This window comes from Dermacentor silvarum, chromosome 3, assembly GCF_013339745.2.
Source record: "Dermacentor silvarum isolate Dsil-2018 chromosome 3, BIME_Dsil_1.4, whole genome shotgun sequence".
Taxonomy (NCBI): Eukaryota; Metazoa; Arthropoda; class Arachnida; order Ixodida; family Ixodidae; genus Dermacentor; species Dermacentor silvarum.
The window spans coordinates 30,138,523-30,152,376 of record NC_051156.1 but is presented as its reverse complement, the minus strand read 5'-3'; positions in this window follow the sequence as shown (position 1 = coordinate 30,152,376).

Genomic DNA, 13,854 nt, shown 5'->3' with positions numbered 1-13,854 from the left:
CTGACTGGTGATCCTGAATTCTTGTTCCCTTGCCAGGCTATTGAACATTATCTTTGTCTTCTGCATATTCATCTTCAACCCAATTCTTACACTTTCTCGATTAAGGTCCTCAATCATTTGTTGTAATTCGTCTCCATTGCTGCTGAATAGGACAATGTCATCTGCAAACCGAAGGTTGCTGAGATATTCGCCGTTGATCCTCACTCCTAAGCCTTCCCAGTCTAAGAGCTTGAATACTTCTTCTAAGCATGCAGTGAATAGCATTGGAGAGATTGTGTCTCCTTGCCTGACCCGTTTCTTGATAGGTAACTTTCTACTATTCTTGTGGAGGACCAAGGTAGCTGTGGAATCCTTGTAGATGTTTGCTAAGATATTCACGTATGCCTTCTGTACTCCTTGATTACGCAATGCTTCTATGACTCCTGGTATCTCTACTGAATCAAATGCCTTTTCAAAATCTATGAAAGCCATATAGAGAGGTTGATTGTACTCTGCAGATTTCTAGATTACCTGATTTATGACATGGATATGATCCATCGTAGAATATACCTTCCTGAAGCCAGCCTGTTCTCTTGGTGGGCTGAAGTCAAGTGTTGCCCTGATTCTATTGAAAATTATCTTGGTGAATATTTTATACAATACTGAAAGCAAGCTAATGGGTCTATAATTCTTCAGTTCTTTAACGTCTCCCTTCTTATGGATTAGTATAATGTTGGCGTTCTTCCAGCTCTCTGGTACACATGAAGTTCTGAGGCATTGCGTATAAAGGGCCGCAAGCTTTTCAAGCATGATATCTCCTCCTTCTTTGATTAAATCTACTGTTATTCCATCTTCTCCAGCAGCTTTTCCGCTGGTCATGTCTTTCAAGGCCCTTCTAACTTCAGTGCTAGTTATAGAAGGAGCCTCTGTATCCGGTTCATCACTATTTTGAATGAAAGTAGCTAGGCTGTTTTGGGCACTGCATATGTTAGTATAGAATTCTTCCGCTGCTTTTACTATGTCATCGAAATTGCTGATGATATTACCATGCTTATCGTTCAGTGCATACATCTTGCCTTGTCCTATGCCAAGCTTTCTTCTTACTGATTTAATGCTGCGTCCATATTTTACGGCTTCCTCAATCTTTCCCACGTTTTAATTTCGAATATCCCTTACTTTTTTCTTGTTGATTAGTTTTGATAGTTCAGCGAATTCTATCTGATCTCTTGATTTGGACATTTTCATCTTCTGTCGTTTCTTTATTAGGTCCTTTGTTTCTTGGGAGAGCTTGCCTACTGGTTGCCTTGGTGCCCTACCTCCCACTTCAATTGCTGCTTCTGAGATCAACCTAGTTACGGTTTCATTCATTACCTCTATGTTGTCTTTACCTTCCTTTTCTAAAACTGCATATTTGTTTGCAAGCACCAGCCTGAGGTGGTGGTGGCGTCGAGCAGAGGCAGAATACCCGGCTTCAACTCATAAGGTCGTAAGTTCGAATCCTACTCCAGTCCACCACATTTTCAGGCATGGAGTGGTACCTGATACCGGCAAGAAAAAAAAATATCGCCGAGAGCTAGTGGGGCTATACTAGTTCAGGTGCAACCAACCTAGGAAGGCCCACTAAGCTTCATCAAAGTCACTCCCTCACCAGAACAGGAATTGGCCTCCCTGGTGCAGTATTCGGCCACTACCTCCCTCATGACTCCGACAATTAACCCATGGCCCTCAGTTCCCAGTGGCTGCGGAGCGCCTGTTCAAGGCGGCGGTCAGACCTGCTACGCAGCAGAGGGTGCTATGAATCTCTGGGTCAGGACAGGCCGCCAATGGAAACTGAACCTGGCAACGTTCAACACGCGCACCCTCTCGAATGAGGCTAGCTTAGCAGGACTATTTGAAGAATTATCAGGCATTTCCTGGGATATTATTGGCCTTAGTGAGGTTAGAAGAACTGGTGAGGCTTACACAGTGCTGACTAACCGCCACGTCCTCTGCTACAGAGGTCTTCCAGATGAGAAAGAATCCGGGGTAGGACTTCTAGTGCATAATAACATAGCGGGCAACATTGATGAATTCTACAGCATTAATGAGAGGGTAGCAGTCGTCGTAATAAAGCTGAATAGGAAGTACAAAATGAATGTAGTACAAGCCTATGCCCCAATCTCTAGTCACGATGATGAAGAAATAGAACAGTTTTATGAAGATTTTGAACTAGCAATGAGAAAGGTGCAAACTCAGTATACTTTAGTCATGGGCGACTTCAATGCAAAAGTGGGGAAAAAGCAGGTTGGTGAGCAAACAATTGGCAACTACGGCATCGATTCTAAGAATGCAAGAGGAGAGATGTTAGTAGAATTCGCGGAAAAGAATAGGCTCCGAATAATGAAAAGTATGACGTAATAGTTCAGCGGAAATCCGCTAGGTGGAGATAAGTAATTAAGGGAAAACTGAGACATCCACCCGAATGTAGCAATTGCTACAATGGAAACCCAACCGGGTTCCTCGAAAGAAAGCCTCGCAGTTGAAGAAAAATTCGTCCTAGTCCGGGACTCGAACCCGGGACCACCGCCTTTCCGGGGCAGCCGCTCTACCATCTGAGCTAACCAGGCGGGTAGCAGAGGGCAGGGCGAAGTCGAATTTGTCAACAACTCGAAACAAAGGCAAGTGTATGACGTAATAGTTCAGTGGAAAACCGCTAGGTGGAGATAAGTAATTAAAGGGAAACTGAGACACCCACCCAAATGTAGCAATTGCTACAATGGAAACCAAACTGGGTTCCTCGAAAGAAAGCCTCGCAGTTGAAGAAAAATTCGTCCTGGTCCGGGTCTCGAAACCGGGACCACCGCCTTTCCGGGGCAGCCGCCCCGGAAAGCCTCGGCTTTCTTTCGAGAAACCGAAAGAGCGGCTGCCCCAGAAAGGCGGTGTTCCCGGGTTCGAGTCCCGGACCAGGACAAATTTTTCTTCAACTGCGAGGCTTTCTTTCGAGGAACCCGGTTGGGTTTCCATTGTAGCAAATTGCTACATTTGGGTGGATGTCTCAGTTTCCCTTTAATTACTTATCTCCACCTAGCATATTTCCGCTGAACTATTACGTCATGCACTTGCCTTTGCTTCGAGTTGTCGACGAATTCGACTTCGCCCTGCCCTCTGCTAGCCGCCTGGTTAGCTCAGATGGTAGAGCGGCTGCCCCGGAAAGACGGTGGTCCCGGGTTCGAGTCCCGGACCAGGACGAATTTTTCTTCAACTGCGAGGCTTTCTTTCGAGGAACCCGGTTGGGTTTCCATTGTAGCAATTGCTACATTTGGGTGGATGTCTCAGTTTCCCTTTAATTACTTATCTCCCCCTAGCGGATTTCCGCTGAACTATGACGTCATGCACTTGCCTTTGCTTCGAGTTGTCGACAAATTCGACTTCGCCCTGCCATCTGCTAGCCACCTGGTTAGCTCAGATGGTAGAGCGGCTGCCCCGGAAAGGCGGTGGTCCTGGGTTCGAGTCCCGGACCAAGACGAATTTTTCTTCAACTGCGAGGCGTTCTTTCGAGGAACTCGGTTGGGTTTCCATTGTAGCAATTGCTACATTTGGGTGGATGTCTCAGTTTCCCTTTAATTACTTATCTCCACCTAGCGGATTTCCGCTGAACTATTACGTCAAGCCATGTCAATTACGTCGCCTCCATGCACGTCTGGAGCGCTGCCGAAAAGGCCAAACTTGAAGTCCTTATTATGCAGACTGTCAAAAAGGTCGTACGGCTTCCTTCTAGAACGAGTACCACAAAGCTCGAGGCGTTGGGCGTGCACAATAAGTTCAACGAATTAATAGAAGCGCAGCGCACTGCCCAGATTTCCAGGCTTTCGAGCACTGGAGCGGGCAAAGCGATTCTAACCAGAGCAGGCATCACCTCTGCCCTGACTAAGGAGAGAGCAGTTCCATTGCCGGACACTGTAAGGTCGACGATCACGGTTTTTCCACTTCCACGAAACATTAATCCGGTACATAATCAGGGTAGAAGGAGAGCCTACCTCTCTCAGCTAAACAGCAGAAGAGAAAACGCGCTTTTCGTAGACTCATCTCGTTCGGAACCAAATAGCTTCGTGACCGCCGTGGTAGAGACATGAGCGGCCGCACCGTTAGTGCCGCCTCTGTAATGACCAAGTCCGTCGGGGTAGCCGAACAAGTCGCCATCTCTCTGGCGTTAACGGCTAGAGATCCATTCCTCATCATTTCTGATTCCATGATGGCCGTCAGATCGTTCGACGCCAATCAAATCTCTTTGGCTGCTCACAACATTCTCAGATACAACAAAGTACTTCCTCACGAGCTGACGTGGTTTCCCGCCCACATGGGTGCCTCCGTCAACGGCATCGCCAACCCCAACGAACTGGCTTACTCTCGGGCGCGAGGACTCATTCACCGCCCCGGGCAAACGAGCCCCCCGCCCACTGCGGGGGAGGGATGTGGCGGTGGCGCTGACGGGGACCCGTTGAGTACCTTTACGAGATAACTTCGCATTACAGACTAGACAGGAAATCCTTCACGGATCCGCATAGAGAATTAACTAGGAGGCAGGAGATAGCTCTCCGACTCCTCCAGACCGAATCCTTCCCGTCGCCGGCCACCATGACCATGTACACGGACATTTCACCTAACTGCTTGGTATGTAATCAACTCGCAACCTTTCCTCATTTGATGACTTTTTGTTCGTGCGCTAACCAGAGCAGGTTGTCCTTTCGCTCTCTTGCGCCCGCCCTTCTCCTTCTCCCACGTCCGCGCTCGTAGCGTAGCCCTTTTTAGGGCTCCCCAGGGAGTGGGATCTTAGCCTTCTTTTCTCTCGCTACATTACTATGTAGCTCGCACCTTCACTGTGCGCTCCACCATGGATGCCAGCGAGGACATCTCATCCTCCGACCCTTGCGCAAGCGGTATCCTCCGCTCCCGCAACACCACAGCCGCCTACACAGCGTGTGGAAGACTGCTTCGTTCACGACCAGCCCACACCCCCTCGGCCATAGTGAAGAGAGTCAGGAATGCCCGAACCACCACCTCTGGCCGTGGCCGCGCACCCCCGAGAAGACTTCTCACTCCCACACCAGAGGAACACTCACCGGCAATACAGCAAGGCTCAACACAGCCCTCTGCCACTGAAAACGCCGTTCCTTCGCCACCATCGGAGACCATCTCTTCTGTCTCCCTCAGTGCCCCTGCCGTACAGGAAGAACCCCCAGTTGTGAGATTTTATTTTCTCTCGCCTGTTGCCGCGAGTCAACTCGCCACCACGACCCTGCCCGCCACTCCACAAGTTCCGCCCTCGGTTCCCGCCGACTGTGACGAAAACGAGGCGCCCAGTGACGAAGGCCATGAGACCAGCCCCGTTTGCTCATCAAGCAATTCAAGCTCTTCTCCTGGCTCTTCCTTTTATGAGCAAACGACCCCTCAACCGTCACCCTTAGCTGTCAGCACTGAGTCCTCATCTCAGACGGACAGTGACGAAACAACCTCGTCCAGCCACAGCGACGACACCGCATCACCGCCAGCCCCCTCAGCCTGCACCGGGTACACCCCCGCCCATTGCAGTCGGCTCGCCCGACAACAGCCGCAGCGCACCGCCCGACACTGCCTCCTCTGCGGCAGAAGGTGCCGTTGCAATTGCATCAGCCGCCGAGACTGACGTCACCGCCCCGACGCAGCAGCAAGCGGCCGTTTCCTCCGACCCCCGTCCCTGCAACCACGACTCATCGCCCCCGCGACTTGTGCGTGAATCACTCTCCACGCGAGAGAGAGACTCCCCTCGCCACCCATGCCAAACTCTCGCCGCGTCGTCTGCCAACGGCTGCGCCGCCCCACCCTGCAAACACACAAGAGAACAACGCCTCTCCCCCGGCGCGTGACTCACAGTGTACACCCTCCGTGCCTTCCACCCCTCCTCGTCTCCCTCTCTCCACCGCCGTACCGTCTGCCACCGACCGCGCCTCCCCTCCTGCGAGCAGCGAGGAGACCTTCGACCTCGCCCGTGTACGTGACTCAGAGTGCGCGCGCAAGGCAGGCTCCACCTCCCCTCGCCACAGTCAACAACACGGCGCGTCGTCTGCTAGCAGCCACGCTGCTCCAACACGGAGTGACGCCGTGATGACTGACTCTGCGCATGCGCGCGGCTCCCCTCAAGGGCGCGTCGAGAACTTCTCTCCTCCGCGCATCTCTCCTGCCGGGGCAAAACAAAACATTCCCAACGCCGGGCCCCTCCCGTCACAAAAAGCGCCCGCCTCCTCCCTTCACGAGTGCAACAAACCTCGTACACAGAGCTGCGCGCTCGGGCCAATTCGCCCCCTCATTGAGGACGCCTTCTCCCAAACGGACTACGCTCATGTTACCCCTTGGCAGTCTGCCAAAACAAGCCAAAGGGTATCCCCTCCTGCCCATGATACGACCACCTGTCCCCCTGCATCATCTCTGCCCACCGTAGACAGTAACCAAACCACTGTCAAGGAGGTTACTCCTCCCAACCAAGAACTCACACGAGCACCCAGACAACGGCGCCGCCGCTATCAGCCGCTCCAGCGCGAACAGCCTCGGCCACAGCACGTCGCTCATTCCAACCCGCCTGAAACTATTCTGTTCAGGCCCAAATCAAGAACAGCGAACTTCATGTCCGCCACAAAGGACGCCATCGCGGCCCAACTCTCCAAAGTGCCTGGTGCTAAGCGTGTCCGCATTAACTTACGAGGCAACGTTGTTGCCGTGGACTGTGAACCCAGTGCCGATTCTTCACCACTCCTGGCTGTTTCTACCATTTGCGGTGTTGATGTGAAGGCCAAAGCTGCCAACAACAAAAACGTCTGCACCGGCGTCGTCTTCGGTGTCGACCCCACCTTCGATTGCGACACTCTCGCACAAAATATCGAAAGCTCGGCCCCTATTGTCGCCTGTGCGCGCAGCGGCCGCAACCTGGTAGTCAAATTCGCCGGCAGTACAGCCCCCTCGGAAGTTGCTCTCTTTAAACAGCAACGACCTGTGCGCCCACGACGCCCCCGCCCACTCCAATGCACCAACTGCGGGAGGTACGGCCACGTTGCACCCACCTGCACAGGGCAGTCTCGCTGCCTCCGCTGCGGCGGCTCGCACAGCATGGCGGAATGCACGGCCCCCCACCCCAAATGCATCAACTGCAACGGCCGCCACATAGCCACCGAACCTCGCTGCCCCCGCTGGCAACAAGAGCGGAAAGTTGCGGAAATTATGGCCGCAGCTCCACAGCCCATCTCCCGCCGTGAGGCCGTGAGTGCAGCAAAAAAACTGTCAAGTTCCGCTGCATCCAAAACGCAGTCCGAAGCTCGTCCGAGTGCCCACGTTCAGCCCGGCCGCACTTTCAGTCAAGCCCTCACAGGCCAACCTGCCCTGACGCCGCCCCCTCAGCCACAGAACGACAACTCTGACTCGCAGAAGGATGTTGTTATCGCTGCTCTCGCGGCAGCCGTAAAGGCCCTCCTTGGAACCCTCCAACACGACTCCCCCGTCCACCAATTGTGCACAGCGGCGCTAGCCGCCCACGAGGCCCTGACTCATCATGGCTAACTCTTTCGCTCCACGGCCGCGGATACTGCAATGGAACGTCCGTTCCTTGCGCTGCCGCCATGCGGAACTCGCGGGTGAACTCCTGCAGAGTAAATACGATGTCCTGGCTCTGCAAGAGACTCATATTCGCGAGGGGGAACTCACACTTCCTGGGTTCATCGCCTACCACAGTGCCACAAATTGTGAACTCACCACATGTGCCGATCACCCCTGCGCCGACTCGTCACATCCTCCCGGCCGCTCACGCGCATCACTCTACATCCGTGCACAATTGCCACATGCCCTCGTGTCTGTGTCGGACATCCAGTGCACCGGAGTTGAGTGCGTTGTTGCCACTGTCCGCGTCGGTTCTGTTGACACCACCGTCGCCTCCATTTACGTACGGCCGGCTCGGAGGTGGGATTGCCACTTCCTCAATCGTCTAGTCGTCCGCGTCAACGGTGACCATGTTTTGTGCGGGGACTTTAACTCCCACAACACATCCTGGGGGAGCGGCCACACGGACCCTAACGGGCGTGACCTCTTTGATGCCATCCATGCAGCTGGTCTTCTCGTCATCAACACGGGCAAGCCCACCTTTGCTCGACGAGGAGTCAAGAGTCGCAGCGTCATCGACCTCTCACTGGTGTCGGAGCGCTGTCACTACGAGTGGCACCGAAAGCCCGACACACAGGGGTCCGATCACTATCCCATCGTCCTCGAGCCTCTCCACAATGCTCACCAACAAGTGCGCACATACTGTGTAGTGAACTGGCCTCGTTTCCGCGAACTGTGTGCTACTGTGCCAGTCGCGTCAGACCTCTTCACACACATCGCTGAGTGCGCCAGCAGTGCTTCTGTTTCCTGTGCTGTGCCCGCCAACACACCTGCTCCGGACATCAAACAGCTCAACCTTCGAGCCGCTCGCCGGAGAGCACAACGTGTAGCCATTCGCACCACCAAACCCGAACACTGGACCCTCTACAACCGTATTGATGCCGTGTGTCGTCGTCACGCGAGGCAACGCCGCAACGAGAGCTGGGCTGGGCTCTGTGCCTCTCTGGATGACCCCCGAAACCAGTCCCGATGCTGGCGCATCCTCGGTGCCATGCTCCGTCCAAAAGTCCCCCGTTGCCCGGCCCTGTCAATCGCAGTCGCGCGTCACATCACTTCCGCCCAAGTCGCCGAACTGATTGCCGACAACTTCTGCGTCCTGCCTCATGAACCCGCCTCTGCTCACGCCGTTTCATTGGCCCCTCCCGACGAAAACAAATGCGAACTTTTTGCACCTCTCCGTTACTTCCCTACACAGGGCATTAGAGACGAGATCCGTGCATTGTGTAGTGATGACTTCACCATTTACGAGCTCACATTTGTGCTCCAAAGCCGCAAACGTCGGTCTGCACCGGGAAGCGATGGCATCACCTATCAAATGCTTCGCAACCTCGACCACTCTCAACTCCCTCACCTCCTCGAAGCCTACAACGTCGTTTGGCGCACCGGAGTCATTCCAGCCTCGTGGAAAGAAGCCACCGTTGTGCCCCTCCTGAAAAAGGGCAAACCAGCCTCCCAGCTAACTTCCTACCGGCCCATTTCCCTCACCTCTGCCGCTGGGAAAGTTCTCGAGGCAATGGCGCTTCGTAGGCTCGACTGGATCGCCGCCGCACTGGACTTTATTCCGCCCGAAATGAGCGGCTTCCGACGGCATCGTGCGACCGCTGACTGCCTCGCTGACGTCATCGCTACACTAGAAGACGCCAAACAACGAGGGTATGTCGGCTACCTTGTCCTACTAGACGTTAAAAGCGCCTTTGACAACCTCCCGCACGACACCATCATGGACGCACTGCGCGCCATCCGTGTTTGTGACCGGCTCTTGGCCTACGTGTCTGCCTTCCTTAGCGGCCGCTCCTTTCGTGTGCGCGTCGGGGGCTCGACAAGCTCACCTCGCTCCATCTCCGTTGGTGTCCCTCAGGGGAGCGTCCTCAGCCCCTTCCTATTTAATCTTGCACTGGCACGCCTTCCCGACTTCATCCCGCGCACCCTCCCTTCTGACGTCCGCCTAGCCATTTACGCTGACGATTTGGCTCTCTTCGCTGTTGGTCCCACGTCAAGCGGCACGCAGGTTCGTCGAAGCATACAGGGTGCCATAAACGCCATCGACTCCTACCTCACCGGCATAGGACTCAACCTATCGCCTAACAAAACCGAGGCCCTGCTCGTACACCCCCAATTTCGCGGGCGCTACCAGACTCCTCGGCTCCATCTGCGCGGTGTGCTCCTCCCGTGGTCCCGCAGAGTTCGCTACCTGGGAGTGCTAATCGACCACAGGCTCAGCTGGAAACCAGCCGTAGCGGCACTCCGCAAGGGCTCAACCAAAGTTGCAAACGCCGCGCGCTCCCTCCTTGCTCGAGGCCGCGGGTGTTCCCCGCAACTAGCCCTCAGGATATACAACGCCGTTGCCACCTCAAGATGCCTTTACGGACTTCCTCTGGCATCTCTTAGACCCTCCCAATGGGAAACTCTGGACATGCAACACAGGCAAGTCATCCGACAACTATACGGCCTCCCACGCAACTCACCAATTGGTCCCACCCTCGCGGAAGCCAAAGACTTCCCCCTGTCCGTCAGAGCACAATGGCGCGCTCTCAATCACGTCGAACGGCTACAACGCACCCGCCAAGGACAATACCTTGTTCTGCGACTGCACTCCCTCACCCACTCCTGCATGGGACGGCGAGCAGCAGAGTTTCACTCCCTGGTGCCCACCCCCTACTGTGGCTGGCTCCCCCCCACTCCCCATCGTCACCGCCCGCCCGTCATTCACACAACCATTCCGGGTGTAAGAAGCAAGCGGAACACCCCCACTTGCGCAATTCTCCAGGAAGTCGCCGCCACTTTCGATGAAAGACTTTTTGGCCGCGTAAAAGTGTTCACCGACGGCTCGGTTCTCAAGAACGGCTCCGCAGCAGCAGCCTGCACCATCCCAGAGCTGTCAACCCGCAAACAGTGTCGCCTTCGCGGCAGTTGCTCCTCAACTCTGGCTGAACTTGCAGCACTTGACCTGGCTGCCGACCTTGTTCTCGAACATCTCCCACCTGCTGTCGCCATACTCACCGACTCTCGCGCCGCCCTACAAACCCTTATTAAAGGGGAAAGAGGCCCGCTCATCGGCCAACGCCTTTCCATGAAGTTCGCATACGCTCAACAAAATGGTTGCGACCTTCTCCTTCAATGGGTCCCATCACACGCCGGCATCGAAGGAAATGAACTGGCGGACGACCTTGCCAAACATGCACACGACCAGGACATACCGTTTACTGACTTCGTTTGCCCGTTCGACTCTGCCCGCCACACAATCTCTAATGCCATCAGAGCCAAACACCCCGACGCGCGAGTCGCCTCCGGTGCTCCGCCTCGTCCCCTACCGAAGTTGGGGCTCTCTCGAGCCGATAGAACATTTCTTCTCCGACTTCGCGTTGGTTGTGCCAAAACGGCCCAGCGAGTTGCTCATCTATCCGGCACCGGCAGTTCTGTCTGCCTCAGCTGCAACGATGACACAGATGAAACCCTGAGCCACATTCTTCTTGAGTGCGCCGGCTATATCCACGCCCGCGACTCATTAACAGCCGCATATCGCCGCCTTGGACTCCCATCTGACAACGCGGACGTTTTGCTCTTCCCCCGTGGTCACCCTTCTATAATCAAGCGAGCTTTCACAGCTTTGCTTGATTTCTTTGAAACCACGACACTCTACACGCGGCTATAGGCCCCGTTTTCGCTACTTCTTCTTCCCCTCTTCAGGGTCATACCGCTCTCCTCTCTTCACTCCTCACTCTTTAACTCCCATTATCCCTTCCCCGTGCAGTGCTGTTGAGGTGACCTCATAACGAGAGACAGTTACGGCGCTGCACTTCTATCTTCACCCTCATTTTAAAAGTCACTTACTACTACTACGACCCCTTCGCGGGCGATGCCCTCGGCGGATTCCTAGGAGCCCTCTTCCCAGGACGCAAATAAAGTTCATCTGTCTGTGTGTCTGTCTGTCTCCCTATTGGCCATGGCGTTGCACTCGCAGGCAGCCCATTCTGCGTTCAGCCTCCAGCTTTCTTGCTTTATTTTCTTTTTTCCAGGCTTCGTAACATCTCGATGTAGCCTTTGAAGTCCTGTAGTGCAGACCGGTGTCCTTACGGCAGGGTGTAAGTACATTTCTGAGTTTGTGTGTGTGTGTGTGTGTGTGTGTGTGTGTGTGTGTGTGTGTGTGTGTGTGTGTGTGTGTGTGTGTGTGCGTGCGTGCGTGCATGTTCGTGCGTGCGTGTGCGCGCGCGTGTGTATGTGTGTGTGTAAGGTGGGGAGGGTTGTAAGTAAATGTAGGGATCGACGGGCTTTATGCGCCAACTAAGGTGCCTGCTTTTACTTACACGCTAAATGTACGTAGTTCTCAATAGCGTTTTCCTATAGCCTATCTATCCTCTCTCCCATCGTCCCTTCCTTCCCCATCCACCTTTGCTGGCTCCGATTCAGGTGCTGAAGGCTACGATAGGCGGTTACATTGCGCCGAGCAGGAGCTTTACGTGCTGTATTTACTTTGCGCACTTTTACCACTAACTCACTTACATTACTTGCTTCTGTTTTCTTTTTCTTTTTGTGCATGCTTTGAGCTTTCTTCTGTTTTTTGATTTGCTGTTTTTAGCCTTTAAATAGTAATTTGCTAGTTTTCTTTTTTTTTTCTTATTTTGTGGGCGCGCGGGTGTTTTTCGTGTATAATTGTATTTGCAGGGTAGTCAGAGCGTCCATTCGTGCCACGTGTTTCAATACGTGCAACCGTGTGGGACGTTCAGCTTTTACAGCCTTATATAGTAGTTTGGAAGTGGTAAGACGCATTTTAGTATGGGGAATATTGCTTTGGTAGGACGGTGAGAGCGTGGCCATGTGTTTGAACGCGTGTTATACTTTATTGCTTTTAGAACATTGGTGATAACTAATTTGCGGCATTTTAAGGATTTAGGTCCTATGCGTGTTGACCTTTGTAGGCACGTACTCTGAAAGCTTCGGTGTTCGCATTAGAAAAAGCTATGTGCAAGCATGGGAAGAAAGACGGTAAAGCGTGGAGCGTGCGTGGGGTCCCTCAAGGTCGACGAGGGGAAGGATGAGAATGGAGAGGAAATCGAGTGCATCGGCAGGCATTGTGACGTCGATGGTAGACTAAAGAAAATGGAGGATTTCCGGGATGAGCTTGTGGTCAAAGAGAATGAGATAAGTATGGCGCGCTATGCATGGAAGGCGGTGGAAGAAAGACTTCAAGCAGCCGAGGCTCAACAAGGGCGCCATCATGAACGGAAATGGTAGTGACGATGCAGCGCGGACTCCCGACGTGACAGGACAGGGAATGTCAACAAAGCACGTGCAAAGTGTACAACGTGGGGTGAGGGTAGGTGGAAACAGCCCCATCTAAAGCCCCTACATCCACGCGCGACGCCGCTTTTGCTTAGTAGCGCCAAACATTGATGTGCGCCACTGTTCCCGGATTCGTCGCTTAAACCAGTTCCGCTTCCATGGTTTCCGGTTGCGCTTTTTCCGCTTCCAGGGTTACCGGTTCCGCGATTTTCCATTGTTGCGTGCTCGCACCTCTGCGCAGCAGTGACGTCGCTTCCGCTTAAGACCAGAAGCTGGGCTACTTAAGTTCCGCTTGACGCCAGAAACTGAGTAGGTAAGTGAGGGAGGAGTAAGGGAGAGGCGCGGAGGAGGAGAGTAGGTTGGCGGTACTTAACGTTGTCGGTGAAATCGTGTGTGGAGGGGCTTTAGCCCCACCTACCTTGAAGCCACCACAACGAAAAAAAAAAAAACGGGCAAGTTTGCCCTCCGTCATGCAAAGCTTAGGCACAGCGAAAGTATCAATCCTCAAGTCTTCTTGGCTGCTACTGCTAGGTATTAACTTGGTTGCTCCTAGGTCATGGTTTAACTTATCTACGCTTGTAAGGAAGGTATTCTTGAGCGATCATTTTCGGAGGTACCTTCCCTTTCGCGACATTTCTCGTGACTAGCGCTGGACGCGTCGGCACCTACGAGCGACAGCGTTCCTGGCTTGCCACAAACGCAGGCAGGCAGGCACGAGCCACGGCCGCTGGATAAAAAAGTTCTCGCAGTTTCACATGAAAGGCGAAGCATCAATTGCGATAGCAAATTTGTAGAGAGCTATACGGAGTAATGATAGTAGCTTTATCACCTGTATAAACTTGGACATGCAGCAACACCGGCAACACGCAGAACTGTTGTCGACGCCGTCGGCGTTTCGCCCGCGTTCGCACAAAATGCGTGCGGCGTTGGTGGCTG